Source organism: Nicotiana tomentosiformis, chromosome 8 (assembly GCF_000390325.3).
Source record: "Nicotiana tomentosiformis chromosome 8, ASM39032v3, whole genome shotgun sequence".
In the NCBI taxonomy this organism is placed as follows: domain Eukaryota; kingdom Viridiplantae; phylum Streptophyta; class Magnoliopsida; order Solanales; family Solanaceae; genus Nicotiana; species Nicotiana tomentosiformis.
In genome coordinates this window covers 44,890,643-44,902,699 of record NC_090819.1, presented here as the reverse complement: position 1 = coordinate 44,902,699, position 12,057 = coordinate 44,890,643, and positions in this window count along the sequence as shown.

The window sequence follows — 12,057 nt, the reverse complement described above, 5'->3', positions numbered from 1 at the left end:
TTTGTTTGTCGATTCCGCTTGGCCGATTGTGCTCAGATGGTATGGCGAGGATGTGATTCTTTTGATTTCAACTCTTCAAGGAATTTGGTAACCTTTGTGCCTATAAATTGTGGCCCGTTGTCACAGGCTATTTCCTTTAATATTCGAAACCTACAAATTATATTCTCCCACAGGAAATCATCCACTTTACGCTCGTTGATTTTCTGGTAAGGACCATCTTCAACCCACTTAGAAATGTAATTGGTTAAAATAAAAATAAAAATTACCTTAGCGAGAGACGGCGGCAACGAACCGACTATGTCCATCCCCAATTTCATAAATGGCCAAGGTGACAATACCGAATGCAATATCTGCAGGTTGATTCACCAACGGCACATGGTGTTGACACTTGTCGAATTTTTAAACAAATGTCTTAGCATCTTGTTCCATCCAGGGCTAGTAGTATCCTGCCCTAACTAACTTTAACACTAACGAGTCTGCACTAGAGTGATTCCCATAGATTCCTTCGTGGACTTCCCTCATGACGTAATTTGCCTCGGAGGCTCCTAAACATCGGGCCAACGGGCCTTGGAAAGACTTTCTATACAATTGGCCTCCCCTGAAGCAGTAACGGGCTGCTTTAGTGCGTAGCGCCCGGAATGCCTTGGGATCTTCGGGTAGTTGTCGTGCTCAAGATAGTCAATGATCTCATTTCTCCATTCCCAGACCAAATTGGTCGCGTTTACTTCATAATAACCATCCACATCCAATACTGAATGCATAAGCTGCACGACCGTATCGGAGTCTGATCCCTTCATTTCCGTTGATGAGCCCAGATTGGCCAGTGCGTCTGCTTCTGATTTTCTTCTCTCGGGATGTGGATGATTGACCATTCCCAAAACCGTGCGATCAAAGTCTAGACTTTCACTACATATTGTTGCATGTGTTCCTCTTTGCTGTCAAAGATCCCATATACCTGATTTACTACCAGTTGGGAATCATATTTGATTTCTATGACCTCGGAGTTCAGTCCTCGGGTCAGCTCAAGCCCTGCAATCAAAGCCTCATACTCAGCTTCATTGTTAGTCAAGGGAACAGTTCTTAAGGCCTGCCTTGGGGTTTCTCTGGAGGGCATGATTAGTATTACCCATGTCACGACCCAAAACTTAGTCTGTCGTGATGGCGCCTAACGTGGTACTAGGCAAGCTGACACTTCAAAATACTTTCACATTTTTAAATGAAAAATTAGAATAACACAGTTTTAAACCATCAAACTCTCAAAATGGATAGAAAGTCAAAACCAATATAGAAATTCCCAACATCGGGGTGTCACGGAGTATATGAGCGTCTAAACATCACAATTCTAGGAGTACTGTCTATAATAGTTTGAACTAAATACATAAAGCGGAAAAATAGGGAAGGAAAGACAAGGTCTGCGAAACGCCAGGCAACTACCTTGAAATATCCACACGATCAACTGTGCAAAGGAATCAACACACACCGTGTCCGGAAACACCTGAATTTGCACACGAAATGTAGGGTGTAGCATGAGTACAACCAACTCAGTAAGTAACAAGACTAAATAAAAGACTGAAAGTGGTGACTAGCTTACAGTGATAGTTCAATTACAGAAATTTCAACATAGGAAGGTAGGCATGCTTTCAAGTTCGACAATTTAGGCCACAACATTTAATCCATATCAAGTTTAGGTGAAACAGAATATAATATCTCTTAGAAATTACGAGACGGTGATATATGATAGCTGAAGTGCAACAGAAATGAAAGTCAAATGCGTCAACTCAGGGCAACAGTCACTTAGTCCTCCCATTGACTCCAACCTCACCATCACTCATTCCTCACAGTCACTCATTCCTCTCAATCACTCAGCACTCGGCACTCAGCACTCGGCACTCGCACTCAGTAGGTACCTACGCCCACTGGTGGTGTGTACAGACTCCGGAGGGGCTCCTTCAGCCCAAGCGCTATAACAAGCCAATTATGGCATAAATCAATAAAACATGCTGGGGCGTGTAGCCCGATACCATAAATATCCTCACAATCAGGCCCTCGACCTCGCTTAGTCATCAACCTCTCCAGTCTCTCGGGCACTCAGAAATCATGATAATCAGCCTAAACAGTAATGATATAATGCATCAATAACGAACAATAGAGAGTGAGATGTAATATGCAAGTAAAACTATGACTAAGTACAAAACTACATTTTAACAGATAATTCAACATGTAAACAACTTATGTGGGTCCCTATAGTGCCAACGCATAGTCTAAACATAATTTCTAACATGATTTGTTGTTCAATTTCTCTAATACATGGAGAATGAACGGATAACAACAGATTACTCAACTACACAGTTCCATGGAATTGACCAAGTCACAATTCCTACGGTGCATGCCCACACGCCCGTCACCTAGCATGTATGTCACCTCAAAACAAAACACATGACACATAATACGGGGTTTCATACCCTCAGAACCAAATTTAGAACTGTTACTTACCTCAATCTGAGCAAATCTCTACTCCAATACACCCTTGCCTCACAAAACGGCCTCCAAATGCCTTGAATCTAGCCACAAACAATTTGATACAATCAACACGGACTAAAGGAATTAACTCCATAAGAAAGTACCAAGTTATTAATCAAGAGTCAAAAATTGACTCAAAAGCCACCCCCTGGGTCCACGCCTGGAAAATCGTTAAAAGTCACAAAAACCGAAAGCCCATTCATCTACGAGTCCAGCCATACCAAATTTATCAAAATCCGACATCAAATCGTCACCCAAAACCCCCAATACAACTCTCCAAATCCCTAGCCTCAAACTCCCAAATTCAACCTTAAATACACACAAACTAGGTGGAAAATTCAATGGAGAAACAAGATTATTGATAACAAATGAGCACAAGGGACTTACCTCAAGAAACCTCTCAAAACTCCTCTCAAGAATCGCCCAAACTCGAGCATGAAATGTTTAAAATGAAGCAAAATCACGAACCCTCATTTAATTAATCTGCCCAGCGTTCTCGCTTCTGCAACCACTTTAGCCGCTTTTGCGGTCCATCATTTGCATGTGCGGAGGCCACTAAGCTGACCAACCGCTTATGCGGTGGAAACTCTCGCTTTGGCGGACGCGCATTTACGCAAATAATCCGCTTCTGCGAACCAACCTCACCACTCTTTTTTCCGCTTCTGCGACCCTCCAAGCGCAGGTGCGAGTCCGCACCTGCGGAATACCTTCCGCATCTGTGCTCCACAATCCCCAGTCCAATCCTCCGCTTCTGCGCTTTCTATCTTGCTTCTGCGAGCTCGCACCTACGACCAATGTTCCGCAGGTTCGATTGCACCAGAAGGCTTCAGCAACAACAGTCCCTCAAACTCAAACTTTGATCCAAAAACCATCCGAAATCAACCCGAGGCACCCCGGGACCTCAACCAAACATACCAACAAGTCCTAAAACACGATACGAACCTAGTCGAGCCCTCAAATCACATCAAACAGCATGAAAACATGAATCGCACCCCAATTCAAGCATATTGAAACTAAGGAACTTCCAACTTCTACAAACGATGCCGAAACCTATCAACTCACGTCCGATTGACCCCAAATTTTGCACACAAGTCATAAATGACTCCACGGACGTACTCCAACTCTCTGAACTCCAATCCGAGCCCGATAACCACAAAGTCCACTCTCGGTCAAACTTCCAAATTTTTAACTTTCGCCATTTCAAGCCTAATTCAACTACGAACCTCCAAAACACAATCCGGACACGCTCCTAAGTCCAAAATTACCCAACGGAGCTAACAGAACCTTTAAAACTCCATTCCGAAGTCGTTTACTCATAAGTCAACATCCTGGCAACCCTTTCAACTTAAGCTTCAAACTTTGAGACTAAGTGTCTCAATTCATTCCTAAATCTCTTCGGGCCCGAACCAACTACCCCGGCAAGTCACATAATAGCTATAAATCATAAAAGGAGTAGTAAATGGGGGAACAAGGCTACAACTCTCAAAACGACCGACCGAGTTGTTATATCCTCCCCCTCTTAAACAAACGTTCGTCCTCGAATGGGTCTAGAAACATACATGGAGTCTCAAATAGGTGTGGATAACTGCTCCGCATCTCCCGCCCGGTCTCCCAAGTAGCCTCCTCAACTGACTGACCTCTCCATTTCACCTTCACTAAAGCTATGTCCTTTGACCTCAACTTTCAAACCTGCCGATCCAAAATGGCCACCGACTCCACATCATAAGTCAAATCACCATCCAACTGAATCGTGCTGAAATACAAAACATAAGACAGATTGCCGACATACTTTCGGAGCATAGAAACATGAAACACTGGATGCACACTCGACAAACTAGGTGGAAAGGCAAGCTTGTAAACCACCTCCCCAATCCTCTGAAGTACCTCAAAAGGCCCAATATACCGAGGGCTTAACTTGCCCTTCTTCCCGAACCTCATAACACGCTTCATGGGTGAAACCTTGAGCAGAACCTTCTCCCCAACCATGAAAGCAACGTCACGAATCTTCCTATCGGCGTAACTCTTCTGTCTGGACTGCGCTGTGCGAAGCCGATCCTGAATCAATTTAAACTTGTCCAAAGCATCCTAAACCAAGTCAGTACCCAATAGCCTAGCCTCACCCGAGTCAAACCAACCCACCGGATATCGACATCGTCTCCCATATAAAGCCTCATACGGAGCCATCTGAATGTTCGACTGGTAGTTGTTGTTGTAGGCAAACTCTGCGAGCGACAGAAACTGATCCAAAGAACCCCCGAAATCAATGACACAAGCACATAGAATGTCCTCCAATATCTGAATAGTACGCTCGAACTGTCCATCTGTATGGGGTGAAATGATGTACTCAACTCAACCTAGGTGCCCAACTCTCGCTGTACCACTTTCCAAAACTGCGATGTAAACTGCGTGCCTCGATCTAAAATGATGGACACTAGCACATCGTGAAGGCGAACGATCTCGTGAATGTAAATCTCAGCCAACCACTCTGAAGAATAAGTAGTCATAACTGGAATGAAGTGCGCAGACTTGGTCAGCCGATCCACAATTATCCAAATAGCATCAAACTTCCTCGAAGTTCGTGGGAGCCCAACTACAAAATCCATAGTGATCCGCTCCCATTTCCACTCTGGAATCTCTAGCCTCTGAAGCAATCCGCCCGGTCTCTGATGCTTATACTTTACCTGTTGACAGTTGAGGTATCGAGCTACAAACCCCACTTTATGCTTCTTCATTCTCCTCCACCAATAGTGCTTTCTTAAGTCCTGATACATCTTCGCGGCCCCCGGATGAATAAAATATCGCGAACTGTGGGCCTCTTTAAGAATCAACTCAAGTAGCCCATCTACATTAGGCACACAAATCCGACCCTGCATCCTCAACACTCTATCATCCCCAATAGTAACATCTCAGGCATCACTGTGCTGAACCATGTCCTTAAGGACAAGCAAATAAGGATCATCATAATGGCGCTCTCTGATGTGATCATATAAGGAAGACCGAGAAACCACACAAGATAGAACCCAACTGGGCTCCGAAACATCTAATCTCACGAACTGGTTGGCCAAGGCCTGAACATCAACTGCAAGCGGTGTCTCACCAACAAGAATGAATGCAAGGCTACCCATACTCACTGACTTTCTGCTCAAGGCATCGACCACCACATTGGCCTTCCCGGGATGATACAGAATAGTAATATCATAGTCCTTTAGCAGCTCCAACCATCTCCGCTGCCTCAAATTTAGATCCTTTTGTTTGAACAAGGGCTGGAGACTCCGATGATATGTAAATACCTCGCAAGACACACTATAGAGATAGTGCCTCCAAATCTTCAATGCATGAACGATGGCAGCCAACCCCAAATCATAAACATGGTAGTTCTTCTCACGGGGCTTCAACTAACGTGAGGTATAAGCGATCACTCTACCCTCATACATCAAGACACACCCAATACCAATTTGAGAAACATCATAATACATTGTATAAGAACCAGAAGCTGAAGGCAAAACTAGAACTGGAGTTGTGGTCAAAGAAGTCTTGAGCTTCTGAAAGCTCTCCTCACACTCATCCGACCACCTGAAAGGAGCACCCTTCTAAGTCAATTTGGTCAAAGGCGATGCAATAGATGAGAAACCCTCCATGAAGTGACGATAATAACCGGCCAAGACGAGAAAGCTCCGAATCTCCGTAGCTGAGGATGGTCTGGGCCAACTCTAAACCACCTCTATCTTCTTTGGATCCACCTGAATCCCCTCACTGGACACCACGTGCCCCAAGAATGCCACTGAACTAAGCCAAACTCACATTTGGATAACTTGGCATAAAGTTTCTCCTCCTTCAACCATTGCAACATAATCCTCAAATGCTGGGCATGCTCCTCCTGACTACGAGAGTACACCAGGATGTCATCAATGAATACTATGACAAACGAGTCGAGATAAGGCTGAAATACATTTTTCATCAGATGCATGAATGCTGCTGGGGCGTTGGTCAGCCCAAAAGACATCACATGGAACACATAATGACCATAACGGGTCCTGAATGTTGTCTTTAGAATATCCGAGTCTCGAATCTTCAACTGGTGATACGCAGACCTCAAATCAATCTTGGAGAACACCCTCGCTCCCTGAAGCTGGTCAAATAGATCATCAATACACGCAAATGATACTTGTTCTTGATTGTAACTTTGTTCAACTGCCTATAATCAATACACATCCGTATAGTACCATCCTTCTTCTTCACAAAAAGAACCGGTGCACCCTAAGATGACACATTGGGTCGAATAAACCCCTTATCAAGAAGTTCTTGAAACTGCTCTTTCAATTCCTTCAACTCAACTGGTGCCATATGATACAGAGGAATAGAAATGGCCTGAGTGATCGGTACCAAGTCAATACCAAAGTTAATATCCCTGTCCGGCGGCATGCCCAACAGGCCTGTAGGAAACATATCCGAAAAATCTCGCACCACCAGAATAGAATCAATAGTAGGAGTATCAGCACCAACATCCCTCACAAAGGCTAAATAAGATAAATAACTCTTTCCAACCATCTGCTGAGCCTTCAAATATAAAATCACTCTGCTGGGAACATAGTCTAGAGAACCTCCCCACTCAATCCTTGAAAACCCCGACATCGCCAACGTCACGGTCTTAGCGTGACAATCCAGCATAGCATGACATGGAGACAACCAATCCATACCCAAGATCACATCGAAATCAACCATACTAAGCAACAAGAGATCAACTCTAGTTTCCAATCCCCTAATAGTCACTACACATGATCGATATACACGGTCCACAATAATAGTATTGACCACTGGCGTAGATACATGAACACATGAAACTAGGGACTCACGGGGCATATCCAGATAATGAGCAAAATACGATGATACATACGAATAAGTGAAACTAGGGTCAAATAATACAGAGGCATCCATGTGGCATACTGAGACAATACTTGTGATCACTGTGTCTGAAGCAACAATATCTGGTATGGCAGGAATATCATAGAATCGGGCCTGGCCGCTACCTGATCGGCCTCCCCCTCTTGGGAGACCCCTAGCTGACTGAGCCCCACCTCGAGCTGGCTGGACGGGTGGTGAAGTAACTGTTGCTGAAGTCACAGCCTGACTCCTCTGCTGCACTGGACCTCCCGGACGACGAGGACACTGCCTCTACATATGCCCAAACTCCTCACACTCAAAGCAACTCCCCGGTGCTGGTGGTGAGGACTGAAGGGAGCCCTAAGCACCGGGATAACTGATAGAAGGACCTGGCATGGATGAACCCTAAACTGATGGAGCACGAGATGAACTCTGAGCTGGAAGTGCACTGAGAGATGACAGACCCTGATGAGCACTATATGAACCATGGCTGGTTGATGCACCACGGTGAGCTGGACGAGCTGTCTGAGCGTGCCTATAAGGATGACCCCTACTGTGGTAGAATTGACCCCTAGAAGGAACCCCGCTGAAATCACCCGATCCACAAGGCCTCTTGGCCTCCCTCTCCCCACGCTCCTGACTATAGACCATCTCTATCTGCCAAGCAATATCAACCACCTCATTGAAAGTAGCACCAAATACCCTATCCCGAGTCATAAGCAACCTCAGCTGATATGTGAGGCCATCAATTAACCTCATAATCCTCTCCCTATTAGTGGGAGCCAACCAAACTGCGTGACGAGACAACTCAAAAAACCTCATCTCCTATTACGTCACATACATGCCCTCCTGATGTAGCTGCTCAAACTGTCTGCGCAGCTCCTCCATGCGAGACTGCGGCATGAACTTCTCCAGGAAGAGAATGGAGAACTCCTGCCATGTAAGTGGTGCGACACCGACCGGCCTGCGCCTCTCATAAGCCTCCCACCATATGAAGGCAACCCCAGTGAACTAAAAAGTAGTGAACGAGACCCCACTGGTCTCTAGAATACTAGCCGTGCGAAGAATCCACTAGCACTTATCCAAGAAGCCCTGAGTATCCTCTGACTCAGCCCCGCTAAATGATGGAAGCTGAAGCCTCCCAAATCTCTCAAGTCTCCTCTGCTCATCATCAGTCATAATGAGGACCACCTGGGCCTGAGCAATCGCTACTTGCTGGGCTGGTAGTACCCCCAGTGTATAGAGTCCCTGCATCACCTACTTTAGAGTACGGGCAGCGGGAGTCTGAGTACCTCTCCCGGCCTGAGAAGTGGATATTGCGGCCGGAATAGAGACCGCTTGAGCAAGGCTGGTGCACACCGTCAAAATCTAAGCCAAGACCTCCTGAAGGCTTGGAATCACAATGGGCACAGTTGGTACCTGATCTGTCCCCACTGGCTCAACCGTATCTGGTACCTACTCCTGAGCTGGAGAGATTGGTGGATCTGCAGGTGCTGCTCTAGCTGCTGTATGAGCTGCACCTTTGCCCCTACCACGACCCCTACCGCGACCTCGGCCTCTCGCAGCCCTAGCTGGTGGTACTGGTGGTTGTCCGTCCTGTCCGGTAGCATGTGTCCTAAGCATCTGTGAGAGAATAAAATATAGAAGTTTAGTTACTGGAATCAACAAATCCGCATAACAAGAATACAAGAATATAAAGTTACCTAAGGGTTTGGCAGCCTCTCGAAGATAAGTGTAGACGTCTCCGTACCGATCCGCAAGACTCTAATAAACCTGCTCATGACTCGTGAGACCTATGTAACCTAGGCTCTGATACCTACTTGTCACGACCCAATACTTAGCCTGTCGTGATGGCGCCCAACGTGGTACTAGGCAAGCCGACACTTCAAAATACATCCAGACTTTAAAATGAAAAATAAGAATAACACAGGTTTAAATTATCAAACTCTCAAAATGGATAGAAAGTCAAAACCAATATAGAAATTCCCAACATAGGGGTGTCACGGAGTACATGAGTGTCTAACCATCACAATTCTGGGAGTATTGTCTATAATACTCTAAAACTAAATACATAAAGCAGAAAGATAGGGAAGGAGAGACAAGGTCTGCGAAATGCAAGGCAGCTACCTTGAAATATCCACACGATCAACTGTGCAAAGGAATCAACACCCACCGTGTCCGGAAACACCTGAATTTGCACACGAAGTGCAGGATGTAGCATGAGTACAACCAACTCAGTAAGTTACAAGACTAAATAAATGATTGAAAGTAGTGACGAGCTTCACAATGATAGTTCAATTATTGAAATTTCAACATAGGAAGGTAGGCATGATTTCAAGTTCGACAATTTAGGCCACAACATTTAATCCATGCCAAGTTCAGGTGAAACAGAATATAATATCTCTCAGAAATTATGAGACTGTGATATATGACAGCTAAAGTGTACAGAAATGAAAGTCAAATGCATCCTCTCAGAGCAATAGTCATTCAGTCCTCCCATTCACTCCAACCTCACCATCACTCATGCCTCACAGTCACTGATTCCCATCAATCATTCAACACTCGACACTCGCACTCAGTAGGTTCCTGCGCTCACTGGTGGTGTGTACAGACTCCGGAGGGGCTCCTTCAGCTCAAGCGCTATAACAAGCCAATCATGGCATAAATCAATGAAACATGCTACGACGTGCAGCCCGATCCCAAAAATATCCTCAAAATCAGGCCCTCGGCCTCACTCAGTCATCAACCTCTCCAGTCTCTCGGGCTCTCAGAAATCATGATAATCAGCCCAAACTGCAAAGATATAATGCATTAATAACGAACAATAGAGATTGAGATGTAATATGCAAGTAAAACTGTGACTGAGTACAAAACTACATTTTAGCAGATAATTCAACATGTACACGACCTCTGTGGGTCCCTACAGTGCCAACACATAGTCTAAACATGATTTCTAACATGATTTGTAGTTCAATTTCTCTAATACATGGAGAATGAACAGATAACAACAGATTACTCAACTACACAATTCCATGGAATTGACCAAGTCACAATTCCTACGGTGCACGCACACACGCCCGTCACATAGCATGTGCGTCACCTCAAAACCAAATACATGACACATAATACGGGGTTTCATACCCTCAAAACCAAATTTAGAACGATTACTAACCTCAATCCGAGCAAATATCTACTCCAATACACTCTTGCCTCGCGAAACGGCCTCCGAATGCCTCGAATCTAGCCACAAAAAATTCGATACAATCAACACGGGCTAAAGGAATTAACTCCATAAGAAAATACTAAGTTATTAATCAAGAGTCAAAAATCGACTCAAAAGCCGGCCCCTGGGCCCATGCCTCGAAAACTGTTAAAAGTCACAAAACCTAAAATCCCATTCAACCACGAGTCCAACCATACCAAATTTACCAAAATCCGACACCAAATCCTCACCCAAAACCCCTAATCAAACTCTCCAAATCAATAGCCTCAAACTCCCAAATTCCACCTTAAATACACACAAACTAGGTAGGAAATTCAATGGGGAAACAAGATTATTGATAAAAATGAGCACAAGGGACTTACCTCAAGAAACTCCTTGAAAATCCTCTCAAGAATCGCCCAAACCCGAGCTTGAAATGTTTAAAATGAAGCTAAATCGCGAACCCTCGTTTAATTAATCTGCCAGCGTTCTCGCTTCTGTGGCCACTTTAGTGGCTCATGCGGCACCTCTTTTTCCATCATCCGCATCTTCGGAGGCCACTAAGCCGACCAACCGCTTTTGCGTTCGAAACCCCCGCTTCTGCGAGCGCACATCTGCGCAAATAATCCGCTTTTGCAGACTAGCCTCACCACTCCTTTTTCCGCTTCTGTGACTCTCCAAGCGCAGGTGCGAGTCCGCACCTACGGAATACCTTCCGCATCTGTGCTCCACAGTCCCCAGTCCAATCCTCCACTTCTGTGCTTCCTATCTTGCTTCTGCGCTTCCTAGCCCGCTTCTTCGAGCTCGCACTTGCGACCAATATTCCGCATGTGCGATTGCACCAGAATGCTTCAACTACAGCAGTCCCTCAAACTCAAACTTTGATCCGAAAACCATCTGAAATCAACCCAAGCCCCCCTCCCCCCCAGGACCTCAACCAAACATACCAACAAGTCCTAAAACACAATACAAACCTAGTCGAGCCCTAAAATCACATTAAACAACATCAAAACACGAATCGCACCCCAATTCAAGCCTCTTGAAACTAAGGAAATTTCAACTTCTACAAGCGATGCCGAAACCTATCAAATCTCGTCCGATTGACCCCAAAATTTACACACAAGTCACAAATCACTCCACGGACCTACTCCAACTCTCGAAACTCCAATCCGAGCCCGGTAACCACATAGTCCACTCTCGGTCAAACTTCTAAATTTTCAACTTTCTCCATTTCAAGCCTAATTCAACTACGAACCTCCAAAATACAATCCGGACATGCTCCTAAGTCTAAAATCATCCAGCGGAGCTAACGGAACCGTCAAAACTCCATTTTGAAGTCATTTACTCATAAGTCAACATCCAGTTAACCCTTTCAACATAAGCTTCCAACTTTGAGATTAAGTGTCTCAATTCAGTCTGAAATCTCTCCGAACCCGAAACAACCACCCCGGCAA